The sequence below is a fragment of the Diceros bicornis genome, chromosome 8, assembly GCF_020826845.1.
Source record: "Diceros bicornis minor isolate mBicDic1 chromosome 8, mDicBic1.mat.cur, whole genome shotgun sequence".
Classification (NCBI taxonomy): domain Eukaryota; kingdom Metazoa; phylum Chordata; class Mammalia; order Perissodactyla; family Rhinocerotidae; genus Diceros; species Diceros bicornis.
The window spans coordinates 52703000-52720927 of record NC_080747.1 but is presented as its reverse complement, the minus strand read 5'-3'; the positions used below and the strand labels follow the sequence as shown (position 1 = coordinate 52720927).

Here is a 17928-nt window from a genome sequence, read left to right as displayed (position 1 = left end):
CTGGATTTACTGACATACTTTCCTTTGTTATTTTTGATTGCTTTTGTGTGTTTGTGTGTCTGTATGTGAATTGACTGGTCTTAATTTCAAGCAATAATTTCTATGGAGTCTTGTAATTTTTATTTTTATTATTTTTTTTAATTTTCTGGATACTAATTCTTTGTTGTTTACATTGTTAATTTCTTCTAGAAGTCTGTTCAAATATTCCAGTTTTATTTATAGTTCCTTCATTTGTTTGATATATTTGCATAAATTAAACACAATTGAGTTAGTTAAATTTAATAATAATTTACTCTAAGGTTATGCTTTTTGTTTCTTTTTAAAGTAATGCCACTTGAAGCCAAGATCATATAGATATATCTTATATTGCAATGGTTTTGCTTTTAAATCTTTACTCACTTAGGAATTTATTTTTGTCTCTAGTGTAGTTAGGTATCAGTATAATTTTTTCTATGTGACAATTGTATCAAAAACATTTATTGAATAATTTGGATGTCATATCTTTTTACAAATTTTCATATTAGCATTAATCTGTTTGATCTATTTTTTCCATTGATCTATTTGTCTGTTTCTGTGTCAATAGACAACTCTTTTAATTTCATAGTTTTATAATAAGGCTTAATATCTGGTAGGGCAATTTTCACTACCTTATTTTTATTTTTTAGAATTATGTTGGTATTCTTCATGTCATTGCTTAACTGTATGTGTTTTAGCATCAGTCTCAAATTCTGTAAAAAATTCTATGATTTTCATTGACATTGAATGAAATTTATAGATTTACTGTGGGAAAACTGTCATTTTCAAATACTGATTTTTTATTACACTTTGTCTACAAACATAGTTTATATCCACTTATTCAATTCTTCTTTCCTATTTTTCATTAATATTTTCTAATTTTGTACATTTATTCATGTTTCTTGTTAGGTTTCTTTTTTCTTACACATCTTTCAAGTTTATTACTGTTATGGACAGTATTTTTTCATTACATTTTCCAAACAGTTATTATTTATGAGAAGGGATAGTATTGGGTTTTGCATATTTTAAGATGTTTAGAATTGTGCTGAATGGAACGCTATTGGAGGTTAAGTGATATACTAAAGCCTAGCATACTGTAGTGACTAAGAACGTGAACACTGGAGCCAGATCACCTGTGTTCAAGTCTTAACTCAGCCGCTTACTAGCTCTTTGGCCTTGGGCAAGTTATTAGTTACTTAAACCATATTCTATCCCTCAGTTTCTTCATCTATCTATAAATGGGGCTCATAGGATTATTTTGAGGAGTAAGCAAATTAATATATGCAAAGCCCATTGAACCTTGCCTTACACATAAATGTCATAGAAGTAATAGCTATTAAAATAGTTATACTGTTATTTTCATGGATTGTCAAAGATTATAAATGCGAATTTTTGCTTCATTTTCTTTCATGACCTTAGGAAATGTAAACTCTGTTTTCAATGTAACTATAGAGATGTTGGAGAAGTCAGAACATGTAAATCTCTTTTGAATTATCATGGATGATGGAATATAAGCATTAAGAAAATCACCTGAAAATATTGAATAAATCCATCAAAGACCATTGGAGTATTTAACTCCATGGAAATTATGCTGCCTATTATTTGTAGCCTCAATGAGGAAATTTCGTAGGAAAATCGTAGGAAATAATCATATGTTACCTTTGATTTTTTTCCCTCTATATAATAATCCAATCAATGTTGTGTTGATTCTTCCTTAAAATGCCTACTTAACATTTGCCTTTCTTTACTACTGCTACTATCACTAGGCTCTCATTATCTCTTGCATGAATGATTATGAGGTTCTTATCTACCTGCTTCTAGTCTATTTCCCAAATTTATACCTACACTCATACTTTTAACTCATGCAGTCAAGATTATACTCATTATTTCTCATAATTCCCATTATACAATTATTGTTAATGTACCTGAATTATAGATTTGGTCATGTCACTACCCATATGAGAAAGCTTTGATGAGCTTCCATTTCCTTCAGGCCAAAATCCAAACTCCCTGGTGCCATCCTATTTGTACGGTCTCCTATCATGACCTCTCATACCCTTTACTTCTCAACTCTATTTGCTGCTTTCCTAAGAGTCACTGAAATTTCATGTATCCATGTCTTTGACCGTGGCATCATATCTGGCATGACTCTTCTCTCACTCTTTCACCACCATTCAATTGCACTTTATCACATAAACTGCTCAACTAGAATAATTTAACTTATCTTTTATGATTTGGTTTATATGTAATTTCCTGTCAACTTTTCCCTTCCCTTGTCATAATTATTCGGTTTCTCCTCTGTATTCAATAAAGTTCCTCACATTGTATACATTGAATAAATATGTATAACTAGTTTTCCCACAGAAACTCAGAATCACCAATCACTATGTAGGCTGTTTATTTCATATTAACATTTTATAAATATTTAACAAGATTTTGTTAATATTTTAATCACTTTCATATGGCATATATGTACAACATAGAATAGTTAGTATGGGATCTTTTTCAAGGTATTTGATTATTGGACAGGTGTATATTGCTGAGTCTAGACCCAAAGCCAGATTTTTATTTCTTGACATAAAATAACAGACTATAATCTTATCAAAATACAAAAATTATCTGATAATTTTGCCTTTCTTGGGATGCTAAAACTGTTATCCATCATTACCATTAGTAGTCTTACTACGATTGTTCATGTTTGTGCTAAATCTTTTCTTGAGAGATCAATGAGTTTGGAACATTTAGAAAATAAGTATTTCTGAATTGCAAGAAAATTTCAAGGCACATTTTCTCAACTAATACCTCTTTTCATATTCCTGTGTTTCAATTTCCTCAATATTGCTAACGCATAAGGTCATGTCTATTAGATACCTGCTGAATTTGCTCAGTCAGCTGTATGAACAAATATGCAATTGATTCACATACCCCTTTATTTTGGAGATACACCTTGTAAAAATTGAACACATTAAAAAAAAATTAACAACCCTGACATTTCAGTTCCAAATCTGATTTACTATGTTAAGGCTAGATCCAACTTGAATCTAATTCTGGTAATAGGGTTAGTGGTAGCCCCAGAGAACTCGTCATTAGGCAGAGGATTATAACAAATCAGGTTTCCCAGTACGAGTTTCTCATTGCTTGTATGCCCATTGAATGCTAAACACATCTCTTATACTAAAGTACCCTTATTACAAGAAGGTGGAGATTTCTTTTTGACTTAAAAAAAACCTAAATGTTATAGCGAGCAAGCAAGCATAATTACAGGTGTCATTATCTTGCAGATCGTTCCAGCTTGAATTATTGCTTCTCCTTCATAAATAGCTTCTGCTTTTAAAAATTTTCCATGATTTCTTCAAAAAATTTAAATGTCTTGTAAATATTACCTTGAATAGGTTAAGACCTCAAAGTTTCTTCTTTTTAGGACTGTATCTATTTTACTATTTAAATTTAGTGTTAAGATAGCATATTTATTGGAATTTGAGAAGGTCAATACAAAAATATTTCTTTATTCTTCACATAAGTTCTTAACAGATTGATAGATGAACAAAAAAGACAGATAGAAGGGAGAAGGGAGGGGGAGTCAGCTTTACTGCTTTAGAAATGTTGAAGAACTGGCTTATGTGTGTGACAAGAATGTGCTTCTTAATGCTGAACCACATATACGGATAGTCTGATCCAAGACAGTTCTGGATGACTCCCAGGTCTCCCAGGCAGCCTTTTTCCACTGAAAAGGCTTTCCTGTAGCTTGGAGCACACTGGAGAAAATGCTCTCCATGGGCAGCCGGATACTCAAGAGCTAAAAAGAGGAGACAGGTTAAGCTTGGCATTCTCAGAATCCATTCCCACATTTACCCAAGTGAAAATGCACTTGGAAGGATTGAATTATGGGGTAGACAAATGACAAAAGAATTACATTATTTGATATTCCTCCAAGCGGAAGCATAAAGTCAGGAGAAAGGAGGTTCACTCCAACAGTATTTCTTTCATTCAACTTGTAATGTGTAATGCGATAAAACCTGTTGAATTAAGCCAAATTTTACTGCCCAGGCTGATTTAGATGGGCTGTGACTCCTGGTCCTTGCCTTTGAAACATGGCATCCTCAGGGCTGGCCATCAAAACAAAAACTAATCTAACTGTTCCTTATAACTAGCAGATCCCTCCAGCAATTTCATCTCAAATTCTACCTTAGTCATAATTTCGTCAAATATCATTTTCTTGGTAACATTGGAGAATGATATCATTAGCTTTATGCATTTAAATGGCTCACCAGGATATGATATTTGGAACACTGTTCTACTGAACTCTTGTTCCCAAGAGTTTCAATGTCTAAGGATTTTGAGTTTTACCTGGACAACTTATGATACATGAAAATTAGGAAGACGGTCATCTAATACCTGTATTCAGCTCTTATTTAATTGGTTTCATTCAGATCCCGTACTTTCCTCAATAGCTATGCTCTCTGAGCTTCCTTTGATGTCTCTTGATAGATGATAGATAGATAGATAGATTAGATAGATAGATAGATAGACAGACAGACAGATATCCTAGTCATGTGTAGGTATTATAGTTTATATCCTTTGGGGACTTTTTTGGAAGAGCTCAAAGGGGTAATAATGTTACTAGATAGCCTATAATTTGCATCTTTTATTCTTTCTTAAGAAAAAAAGAAAAAAGAAAAGAAAAAGCTGCCCACCTAGTCCAGCTGACTTTTCAGGCAAATGTGGATTAAGAGGGAGAAAAAGTGCAACATGAGTGCATTTTCTGCATAAAATCTATTCCAAGTGCCTGTTCTTTCAATGGTGTGTTGTGCTGTGGCATTTTACACCTTCTAAACACACCTTTCTCTGTGGATTTTCTGTTAGCAACTCACTGGGGAGATGCCACTGTGAAAATAATCACTGATACAACATAAAATCCTTGAACATAGTTTAGGTGGGAGAGATTTTAAGCTCATTAGGATGGGGGAATAAAGGAGCTATAAAAGGCGTATGTTGGACAGTCTTTTCAAAGGAAAGAGATGTAATTTGATTGGCTCTCCTGCTTGCCGGGCTCACCACTGGGAAATAGGCTGAAAATTCCACACCTTCAGATTTTGAAAAATGAGATCTGTTTTTTTTTTATAGTATGGATTTCAAACTTTGTTTCCAATTTGATGCTTTTCTTTCCTGTTTGCTTACTATTGTTTCAAGATGAACATAACTTTAAAAGCAGTGGGTATTAAATTTTCTGTGGAGGCATGATCTTAAGACCAATGGAGTTTTTCAAAGTACTCTCCTTTTCATAGAAAGTCATTGCCCCATTAGTACACAGATTGTTATTCTAAGTCCAATTTATGAGAGTGTTACCATGTGCAATTTATAGTATCCTGCAGCACATGAAGTAATACTTCTTAATATCACTGATAAATTGCTTAAATATCTTTGCACATTATACGGTCTCACTGTGGAACCACCCACTTGCAAATAGCAGTTCAAATTTATATGTGGTTGCATAGAAAGCGAATAATGCAGCATCTCAATTTATAGTTTTAACTAGAGTCTGATTTTCCCTTTTCTAAGAGTCCATTATTTAAGCTTATTGCCTGGTAGTATTTTTTTTCTTCTTTATCGTCTTTTTCCCTCTTAAGGAGATCATTTATAGTGACATAGAAACACTTTCCACTTGCTTTTAATCTTATGAAACATATGGCTTTCAGTTTCTGGTGAAACTTAAAGCTTTATATAAAATGAAATAAATTCTTTTTTAAAATTTGTGTGGTCTCACTTTCAATAATCACTCTTTTAAGAGGGTTGCAGTAATTGAAAACAGATTAAGTGTGTTTATTACCCCCAATCTTAAATCTTTTCTACCACTTTCCAAAACGTTTTTTATATGGACAAAAGTATGAGTAGAAGAGAAAGTTTGGATTGCCATCACAGAAATCTCTTTAATTTTAAAGGATAAACAGGAAAAATTAAAGTATTTAGGAAAAAACGGATCCACTTGAGTCAGATCCAATGAACTAATGGTATCTGGTAAAGAAAGAACTTCTAGAAAGTGTTTATATCTAATTCCATTAAAAATTGTTAAGACTCACTAATATCATTTTAAATAATTTCTTAGTTAAGAAATCTTAGTTATTTCAGGTTATAGGAAATATTCGTTAAAATTTTAAAGAATTATGGTGGCATATTTTCTCTATTTCTCCTTTGTTACTCAGTTTATTAGTTGTTATTAAGTTAATAACAGTTGTTATTAAGATTTCTATGTGATGGTATGTACAAGCAGAGGTTCTATCCATTCTATAATTACAGGAGAGAGACAATGGAAAACAACAGAAATAAATTTAGACTAGGGAACAGGATTTTTTTTCCTGATTCTTAATGGCACTCTTTATGTCTATGAGCAAGCTGCTTACATTCTGTGCACTTGAAAAGCAAAATTATTTGGTTCAAGGTAACATTCTCATGGTTTGTCTAATTCTACAGCATAGAAATGCAGATTTCACAAATTGCTGAACCCTTTCTTAAGTCAAATATCTGTGAAGGTCAAGTTGTAAGCTATTTAAAGCTGAATCCTTAGTTTTGTTGTATCTCTGAAGTACCCAGAAAATTTGGGATTTCAATGATAGTATCTCTGCATCCAAATTTCACAATGCAATGGATTAGTTCAGAATTTCTAAATTGGTACTACCTGAACATTTCTGAAATGGTGCTTCGTTTTGTAGAAAGTACCTGACATTTATATTATGCTTGATTGAAAAAGAATTCCAATGGCTTCACATCGACTCTGTGTAAATAAAGAGAAAGTAGAATGACAATTTAATGGCTCTGGGTAGATTCAGTCAAAGAACTCGTGAAGTGCCTTAGAGAGCCACTTAAATTATTAATAAAAACATCTAGACTAGAGGTGATACATATGAACTAAACTCTGGAAGACAAAAGAAGCAGAGGAAAATCAGAAGGCAATTCTACTAGGTGAAGGCTAACCATTTGCCTCTCAATTGATTATACAAATTACATCATCACGTTTGTTTGATGACTGCATGGCTCTGAAACACCTATGTGGAGATCAAGTTCCTAATCTATGCCAAGTAAGTCAGAGTAGATATTTGATAGGGGAATTGTTAGATGTTTTATAAACTTGGCCATTTGAGACCCTTTAATGGAAAGGTGAGTTAGAAATATTATTCTTAATCCAATTAAGCTATTTTGCCCCTAAATCATTTCCAAAACTAAGGATACTTTGGTCTTAATTTTCTAATCTATATTATCAGGTTTTTTTCTTTTTATATCAAAGGCGTGATAAAAAGGGATAAATGCTCTAATATCATTTGACAGTTTTCTCTTTGTTCTATAGTTTGGATTCTAGCAGCTGTTTGAGTGGACACCACTGGTTAGTATTTATTTTTAATACATTTTTTGTAGTAGCTAAGTAATAGGGCATTTTTATTGAGTGGAGGAGATACAAGGAAATTGAAGGTCATCAATAACAGGAGTCCAACAACAAACAGAGAAACCAGTAAAAAGTTCTACATCATCAAAATTTTATAAGAAAGCAGTATATAAATTTACAAATTCCTCTAAATACCAAATTAATGACCTACATATATTACATTCTATGATGATTTTTTTTGTGCTATGATTCTGAATCTTTATATCATTTATTATCTAGATGATAAATCATGTTATATATATTTGTGTGGGTATTTGATTATTTAGTTGCATGCATATTTTATTTTCCTGAGTATATTGTAAAGTTCTTGACCACAACAACCATATATTTTGCTTCTTTATATATTCTTATTTCCTGGTATAATGCTGAGCACTTAAAAATACTTGACGAATGATATGTTACCAACTACTTACTAAATCACTATTAAAACAATGATTAAATGGTTAAATTGGTTGTGATGCTTATTCAGATTTCCTGTGTGTATAATTATCTGACTACTGAGGATACTTTGTAAAGATATCATCCATATAGATAATGTGGCCACCATTTTTTACTGTGGCTATATTCGATGTGACGTGACTATTCTATTCCCTTCAGCTCATCTTCATCAGCTTTTAGAGTTGTACACATCATACTTTCCAGTTTACTTTGGTGAAGTGTCCTGGAAATCTTCCATTTGTCTTTCCAGATTATCTCTACATGTCTCCATTCTGCACCAATCATTCTGGACACTGACCCATAGAATAGATCGAATGACTCCTTTGACCTCCAGCTTCTGGTTGGGATCACTAGGAGGCTTTGGCAGGAGATCTTGAAGGTAGGATTATTGTGAAGTCAGGGTTTATATTGACCTAATCATTTTTTGCTAGATAAGTTTAGGTTGGCTGCATTTCTCTATTGACGTCTATAGCTTCTCTCAAGGATAATTCTCTCTCTATATTCTATAAACAATTCTTCAACTTTCAGGCCTAGGGTGGCAACAGCTCTCCTTCTGTTACTCATCTTAGGATACTGCACCATTCCTTACTGCTTTTCCTAAACAATGTTCTTACCTTGCTAAATTCTTCCCTTATTAACTTCTCCTAAAATTATCCAATTTGAGTGTACCATCTGTTTCCTGCTCATAACCTGACTTCTATGAAGGATGTCAACAATTATGAACACTACCACTTATTTTTTTCACATTTCATCTCCCAGATGACTTAGATGCTTATCGCTAGTAGAGCAATGACTAGGATTAGATCTTTGGAAATGAGTTTCTCTAGCAGAGCTTTTCCACTTCTGGTTAGGATGGAATAATAAGGGCTGGATTTACCCTCTTGCAATAAACAACTTAAAAAGATGAAAAAAAAAAAAAGAAAGAAAAAATGGTTTGCAGACTTTGGACAAGTAACAAGGAACAATGATCCTTGAGAAAAGGAATACAAACAAAGTAAGCCCTAAAATTACTCTTCTTTCATTTTTGCAGAGTTTACAGATGGCAGCAGAGGGAAGTGAAACCTGAACAGAACCCAGTGGTCTTCCTGAGTTGAGGAGACAGAGCTAAGAATTCACTAAGGCCAAAGTAGCTAGAATTTTCAAGGCAGAGTGGGAGGAGGAACCCACACAGAAAGTGAGTTCTGGAGATATGCAGAGGGTTCCTCTCAAGTCTTCAAATGAGTACTGATTGGTGAATGCAGGTGAGGAAACGGTCTGAGAGAGGAGAAAGGAGCAAACAGAATAATTGCCAGTCCTCACACAAGATCAAAACTGTTTCATGTTCTCACCAGCCAAAGCGGAAAGGTTTTCATCATATATGAGCTGGGTTAGAGTACTCATAAGGGCATTGCATCCGTGGTGGGGCAAAATTAGCTCTAGACTAAAGACTACTAGGATCCTGTCTAACAAAGCTTAAAAGTAAGCCTCAAGAGGCTCAAACTATTTCCAAGAAATGTAACTGAATCCCAGAATGAGGCTCAAGAATTAAAGGAATATAAAAATCTCTATCAAAATTCATAATGTGTGATATCCAATAAAAGATTATCAGTCATGCAAAGAAGCAGAAAAATATGATCCATAATAAGGAGGAAGATTAGTCAAAAGAAACAGCTTCAGAAATGACACTGATATTGTAATTAGTAGCCAAAATATTAAAACAGTTATTATAACTGTTAATATTAAATGCAAGCATGTTCCTCAAACATCTTGGGTTCAAATCTTAACTATCTTTGAAACCTTGGGCAAATTTCTTAACCTTTTTATAGTTTAGCTTTCCTCATTTGTAAAATGGGGATAATAATATTCCCTACCTTATAGGGTTATTGTAAGGAATAAATGGGAATATACGTAAAGCTCATTAAAACGTACCTTGTATAGAATTTAAGAACCTATTAAATTTTAGGTATATTTGTGGTCTCAAGAAACTCAGGTTATCAAGAAATGTTTCAGGGACTTCAATGTGGCATTTCCGCAAAGTTATGAATAATTGACCTTTTGAAATTATTCCTTTTGGGATAATTTTGCCCAAATTATCTTGTCTGAGTGGTCTCATACTGCCCCTAAACATAACATTTTTTTCTCCACTGCTTCTTATTGAATGGGCCAAATTGATGATAGAAGCAGCAAGATTCTTGTTGTTGTCTACGTCATTTTTTATGATTCAGAAGAACCCAATCTGGATTGACTTGAAAATTAAGCCTTTAATAATATAGAAAGGAATTATTCACAGTTGTCTTTAACAAATCTATATTTTTTTCTCCAAATGGTCTTTAAGAAACAGTTTTCAAAATTTAGTAGCATTAAATCTTTTAATTAGTGACCTACTGTCTGATGCTTAAGAAAAATTGGTATAAATATTAAACAATGCAGAGATGAAATAGATCTCATAAAAAATGGCTCCAACCTTTTAATGGTTGTTTTATAACAACCAGCTTAAAAATAATATTGAGATATTGAGTTATTGAATAGTAAAGTATTGAATATTAAATATTCATTGAATATTGAAATATTCACTGAATAGCTATTGTATCAATAATCATTATGTGAGGTACTGTTCTAAGTAGTACTTTTGTAAGTTCTCTCTACTCATTCTTTCTTTCTTCTGTCCTTAACCTGATGGTTGACGGTTGTTTGATCCTGTCCAAACTCGACCATTCTTTCATGTCCAGTTCAATCCCCATCTTCTCAACCAAGTCATCACTAATGATGAAGCCCTCCTATAAACTTCTAGCACTTATTGTCTCAACTTGTCATTTCAAAATAATTACATACAGTTGTAGGATGCCTTTTCTAGTATTTAAATTTTGGTGTGCATATTCTGACTCTGTGCATGAATTAAGCTCTGTAAGGGCAAGTTCTTTTTATTAGCATAGTACTCAACGTTCAAAGGGTTGAATTAATAATTAATCTCTTTCTAATGATGGTCTCTTGGACAAATTCCACTTTGATTCCATTTCACAAAATGCACTGAAATACATACTCGTCATTCTTAGAGCGTCTCTTGGACAACCTAAAACATTTAACAAACTCTTCTTTGAGAACATTTTATTAAATATTCTAAAGTGTATATATTCTCTCTTCTTTGTTCTTCTGGGTGGCTAAAATTATAATGCACTTTACTTCTCCATGACCGATTTTAAACCTGCATGTGATAACATGCCAATCTTTTCTAATTTTGAATGCTATTTGCAATCTGGATAATTGCATGCCCTTTGGAAAGTACTTGATCAGACGTCTAACTAAATTTCTCATAAGAGTTAAACTTTTCCACAAAAAAAGGAGAGAATATGCCTCAAACTCTTTGAGGATTTGTGTTTGGCATGTCCTTTGCAAGTCCCTAACTCAGAAGGAATATATATGAGATGGATTGCTGCCTTTACCAAAGTCCCAACACTTTTACTCCATAAAATACAAAATGAAGTTGTCCATATGCGAGAGACACTATAATTTGTGGGGTAGATGAGGTAGACTCTTGGTTATAAGCATTTCAGAGTATAAATTTTCACTCTATCCTTTACTCTTTCACTTAAGAAACATATCAATCCAGGGAGTTAGATGGATGTATTAAAAAGGATATCCTGGGGTTTATTTAAATTCATTAAAAAGGTTAATTATCTTCAAATTTTTGTTATCTGAACTCTTATTGGTAATACATTAGTGCCACGCGTCTCACAACTGACCGTGACGTCTGGTGCTAGCAGGGTCATTGAGAATCCCTGCCTTAGGCTACCACTAGGTAAATATTAGAGGGATTGTGCACCAAAGAGTCTAGGAGATAAAGTGTTAAAGATTGATGACTACACTGTTGTTATGAATCTAGTCTACATCTAGGGCTAAGAACTGTTAACAGATGCTGTGGGTTTCCAAACTGCATTCACTGTCTTATTAATGCAAGTACATTCAGGTATTACTGTAAATGTTTTTTGTGACTGCAGAGGTCTGAGGCAGGGGAGGCCAGAAGTGCTAGAGAGTTAACTACCAATGACCCTCATCTGTCAGTAGCCCACAAATAACAAATGGGAATTGGTGCATAAATACCCCAACTCTCTCTCCTTGCATTGTAAAACTCAATGGCCTATTTCTCACCCTCTGCCAAATGTACCGAGCCAGATAGAACCCTAGATGTCCACAGTGTTAATTTGCTTAAGGAACACCCTATATTGGCTTCCTTCCCTTCCTTGCCTCACTTCTTCAAGCTTCTGGGATTATCACACAAATCAACTACTTGCACATAAGTCTTAATCTCACAATCTAGCTTCTGGGAGAACCCAGTATAAGCCAGACACCAGAAAAGATTATCTTTTCTTTGCATTAACTGTTCTGAAAGCTGAGCACTTGAAATCTTGCATGGAAAGATGAAAGAATACCAAGAATTTTTAGCCTCTCGGTAAATAGGTAAGTTCTAAATCAAGACTGTCTCGTTCTCAGGAATCTGTCTTCGTTATGTTTCACTATCAAAAAACGTGTTTTACAAAGGTAGTAGAAAAAATTAGTGTTCTGAATCATTGCATTTCATGCTTTAAATGTATTATCTAGTTGTCAGCAATATTTGTTTAGGACCATAATAATAGACAATGTCACCCATAAGCATTTATGTCTGGCAACTTGATTTTCATAGGTTTATTGCTTAGAAAAACTGACTTTGATATTTTTCACTGAGCCTGTCAGCATAAACAAACTTCTCTGAGATTTAATATTTTATTTGATTCCTTTGAAGAGAGTTATATTGATATTTTAATCTAAGGTGCTTTTTTCATTTTGGAAACTGAGTTTATACTATCCAGGGTTTGTGAAGGAAATTTAGGTTGATTTATTGTTCTTTTGGAATGTAAGTGATGCCATTTGGTTCTCTGAATAGACAAATAATGTAAGTAAAAATACCACTTGGATTCCATTCTGAGTTTTTCACTGATTTATAAATCTAAGTACAATCTAATTAAGTTTTATATATCTCAGTTTCTCTATGTGCCACCTGGAGACATACTGTTTACCCTCTACTTTTTAATATCAGTATGTGATTAAAAGATTCATGAGATGATTTGTCAGAAAATAATGTCTAATATGATTTGTATACTTAACAACTAGTTTTAAGTAGTTTAAATTTTAATTTTGCTTGAAATTTCCATCCCTAAAATTCTGATAAGAGGGAGAGGAATGAACTATATGGAAGATATCATACCACTAGGGTGTGGTGGGGTAGAGAGTTTTATGAAGTTTTGCTTCATACAGCTCTCCTTGCTATTAGCCACGAGATACCCCAAGTGCTCAGCCCTGGTGTGTGTCGCTCCCAGTGGCCACCTCTTCCCCAGTTCCTTTTGTTCGTGGCTACTACTTTCACCTTTGCTAACATTTTGGCTGCAGACAATAAAGTGGCAGCTGCTTCTGTACTGCCATAATAAGCAGAGGCATTGCTCAACTCCAAGGGGTACCTTTCTCATTGAATACATTATTTCTACACAGTTGAGAACCTCTGCAGTTGAGCAACACAGCAGTGCAGAACAAGCAGTCTCTTTTTGGGGTGCTGGGGCTGAGCGGCTCATCTGCCTCTCCTTCCACAGTCTTCTTAGACAGAGTTGTGGCTGTTGACGATTAATAATTCTAAAGGCTAGCAAGAATTGAGTATTTGCCATATACCAAGCACTGGGCTCACCACTTTTCCTGCACTTATGTAATCTTCAAAACAATTCTGGGAAGTATTTTATTCCCATTTGATAAGTGAAGAAATTGAGGCCCATACCTGAAGCTTAATGTACAGCTGCCCAGCCCTTAAGTTCCTTAGATTTAGAATGAGATGGACATAGTTTAAATCCTGTTTTTGCCACTTACTAGCTAAGTAGCCAAAAACAAGTTTAATAATCGCTCTAAATCTCATCTGCCAATTCTGAAGCATGAGTCTAACAGTAGCTGCCCTGCATGGCTTAGGAAAGTTTGGTGAGGCCAAATCGTAACTAGATGACATTTTTTGTAAAAAATAAAGCATCACCTACAATAAACTGTAATATTATATTATTTACACTTATTTAGTTAAAGGAACAAAGCCGTATTTCTTTCTCACTCAGAATCTCCAGCAATAGAAAAGAAAATCTCAACGTATTATACCCAATGGTAATTTCAGTTTCATGGATTGAAATAATCAAGAAATTCACATGCCTCTTCCTCTCTTTCTACTACCTGTTCCACATTCACTGTACTAATCATATTAACTTTTTAACCAGGACAAAAATATTAAATCTCAGGCTAACAAGGTCTCTGAAAGTCCCCAAGTGTATGAAAGAAAAAAACAATTTGCTTTCATTTAAGTCAATTCCCTGGAACTAAGAAGTTTGTTGGAGAAGGTAATTTTGAATATTAAGAGAAAAAACTGGTGAACTTTTTTGATATTTCAGAATTTTAATTTTTTAAAAAATAAAACAATATTTAAAGAATATTCTTGGGAAACAAAAGTTCATACGGTTTAGTTTTCCTGAACAGATTTTCACAGATGACAGGCATTTTCATATAAATGGATATGCGTTGGGTCCCTGAGGAAAATTTCTGTGGACGTTCATTTCGTTTTAAGTTACATGAGGAGGGTGATTGTGTGTGATGATTAATTTTATGTGTTAACTTGGTTAGGCCACGGTGCCCAGATATTTAATCAAACAGTCTAGCTATTACTTGGAAGGCATTTTTTAGATGAGATTAACGTTTAAATGAATAGACTGAGTAAAGCAGATTACCCTCCATAATGTGAGTGGACCTCATCCAATCAGTCCAAGGCCTTAAGAGAAAAAAGACTCAGGTCCCCTCTAGAAGAGGGAATTCTGCCTCCAGGCAGCCTTCAGACTTGAGCTGCAACGTCAGCTGTTCTCTGGATCTCCAGCCTGTTGGCCTACTCTGCAGATTTTGGACTTTCCAGCCTCCAAAATCACATATTATAATTTCTTAAATCTCTCTCTATTTATCTATCTACACATATTATTGGTTCTGTTTCTCTGAAGAATCCTGACTAATACACTGTCTTTTCCACCCTTTATTGCTCTCAACAGCACACAGTGGGTGCTCAGCCAGTAAAATGTTGGACAGCAGGTGCTTCAAAGATGACACATGGAAAAAAACATCTCTCCTACAGGAAGCACATCTCTTCAGGAACTCTTACCAGGTTTAGGAGAAACCCCGATCTCTCCTTTCTTTTGCTCTGATGTTTTGTTGTCAAGATAATTTTTTTCCAACACTGAGCTTGATTTTATGGCTTTCTTGTGAAATTAAACATAGTCTTTTCCAACCCTTGGCCTCCCTAATTTCTTCTCTCTTTTCCACTCTCTAACCCCAAAAGGCATCTGATCTATTCCTGGCTGCACCTTCTGAAATCTATGAACTGTGAAATTACATAATTAATAGACAGTTGAATAAGTAAGTAGCAGAGTGCCAGAAAGTCCACATTATATTTTCTTCTGTCCCCTCACCCCCAGTTTTCCCCTTGGACAAACAGTTATGGCAGCACATACAAAGGCAATTAGCTTTGAAAGCTCTGGCATACAGAGAATCCCCATACAATAGCTTGGAATAAGGAATGGTGTGTATTAAAAAGCTTTGTGAGTATTCACCACCATCTGCTCCTATCAGGACTGTCAGTTCTGCATCAGCCCCTCTCTCTCTCTCCTACCCTACTCCTACACTATGTGGGTGTCCTGTGTTATCCTTGGAAGAGCCATTATCTGGCAGCTATTTTAACATATGTGCGGCCAGTATTGCTGCTTTAAGCAGCTCATCAACTTAGAAGCCCACTAAAATGAGGAAAAACACTTTATTTTTACATGTGAAATGTTTGCAATAAAATGAGCCTTTCTATGTTTTCTTAAAACAAGAATACTCATTCTATCCAGTCTCAAAGTCTGCACCTTATTTCACCTATGTGTTTGGAGTGTTGGTGCCTACGGCATGAAAAATCATTTCAGCTGGCTTCACTCTTCACGGCCATTCTCATTTAAAACTAACATTTTTATTTTTAAAGATAAAGGATTTACACATTTTCCTCAAAGATCACCTGGAGCTCAAAATATTTTAGAGAAATGTCTGTAAAAATATTTTAGAGTAATGTCTGTAAAGTAATGTCTGTACTAAACGGGGAGAGGTATTGTGTTTAGCAGTTCCTGAAGGACGGCAGATGGATAAGAAAAGACAATGTGGGAAGTATGGGTCCCTGCCATATTTACATGAAATTTTCATATTTGAAGATTGCAGAAGAGCAATTCTATGGTCATCGTTGGAACAAAGAATAAAGACCTGAATGCTCACATCACCCTGTCTTTCAGCAAATAACTATCTGAGGTTTATGCCCGAAATTAGAATTACTGCACGTAGCAAAAAATGAAGAAGAAGCTCACTGATTTGGATGGTGCTGAATGGTATGAGAAAAAAATGCATGTGAGGGTGCTCTACATATCACTCCAAGAAGAGAAGGTTGATGGATAAGCTCTCTACCCATATTTTGCTGAAGCCAAATTGGAGAGATTTGGTTGTTTAGTAAGGTGTCAGAGTAAACTATTATCACAAAATGTGGAAGCTTCCTAACACATGTTATCATTGGTCAGAAAGAGAAAGTCTAAACAAAGGAAGCCCTTTTCACAGATCGCTTATTATTTTGTGTTTCAATTTCTGTTTTTGATTTTCTAGTTATTATTTCTTTTAATGAGCAGCATAAGCTAGAAGAATTTTCTTAACGTGCTGATAAAAATTATTTTTGGAATAAAAAAACCCAATTTTATTTTAGTTAATTTGCTTCATTAATAGAAAATATACAAATAGAAAAATAAATAGAACATTTTATCCTATTGCTTTCATGTCTACTATTGTTAATAATGAGCTGATGGCTATCTAAATATTTTTATTTTTGGAACTCAATGTAAAGACATAGAATTTTATGTATTAATATAATTACATATTAAATTTATATTTAGCTTGAACTTCTCTGGTCAAAAGTATAAGGAAGAGGGCCCGGCCTGGTGGCACAAGCAGTTAAGTGCATGCGCTGTGCTGCAGCCGCCTGGGGTTCGCTGGTTTGGATCCCAGGCGCACACCGACACACCGCTTGGCGAGCCATGCTGTGGCAGCATCCCATATAAAGTGGAGGAAGATGGGCATGGATGTTAGCTCAGGGCCAGTCTTCCTCAGCAAAAAAAAAAAAAAAAAAAAAAAACAAAGAGGAAGATTGGCAGATGTTAGCACAGGGCTGATCTTCCTCACCAAAAAAAAAAAAAAAAGTATAAGGAAGAAATGTCATGAAAGGAGACTTCCTTATAAATTTTTTTAGTCTTTTCAGTTAATCTTCTTACAAATTAGGCACTAAGAAATTGGGGAACCAGTGCTTACAGGCTCCTCTTGACTCCTAATCCCTGGATTTCTCCGTATGCTTTTTGCCTGAGCAGTTGTAGCTTCACTTTTTTCTCAGAGCAGCTGGACACTGTTGTTAGTCTTTCTAGCAACTTGAATTGTTTCAGCAATTTGTCCAAGTTATGGTGAATTATGGAAGTTATTACTTCCTTAATTGCTGCTGAATACAATCTAAATTCAAAGAATTCAGATGTTTAGCTTAAATTTTAAAAACACCATAATTCCTCTGAGGCGATGGCCTATACAAAAAGTAAATATACGCAGGCAAGTAAGTGTGTCTTCTGGGAGAAACAGTTGTGAGATACAAATATAAAATGAATTTGTGCTGTTTGGAGGTGGCAGGAGGATAACTATATAATCCTTTTAGGGCAGGAGAGATCAAAGACCAATGCAAAGGAAAAGTTGAAGGTAAAAGAATGAGAACAATGGGAAGAGGAAGGTTCCAGAGAATCAGGAGGTAATGGGATTTAAGAAACAAGTTCAGGGATTAGCTTTGCCAGTGAAGTTAATGGACAGTTCCTGAAGACACAGAGGAGTATTTAGAGGAACATGTAGAGGAAGTCAAAGAAGTTCATGTGAAATAAATGCAATTTTCTCAGAAAGGAAGAGGGTAAACTGCGGAGAACACG

General features: G+C 34.5%; 1 long non-coding RNA gene across 4 annotated transcripts in view; it reads left to right on the top strand.

Annotated features, from left to right (window-relative positions):
• LOC131409645 (uncharacterized) overlaps positions 1-17928 on the top strand; it is a 79644-nt gene that overhangs the window by 48533 nt on the left and 13183 nt on the right. For all 4 annotated transcript variants that reach the window (XR_009220976.1, XR_009220975.1, XR_009220973.1 and 1 more), the window contains exons 3-4: positions 7355-7390; positions 8139-8267. This is a non-coding gene — a long non-coding RNA (uncharacterized LOC131409645). The remainder of the gene's footprint in view (positions 1-7354; positions 7391-8138; positions 8268-17928) is intronic.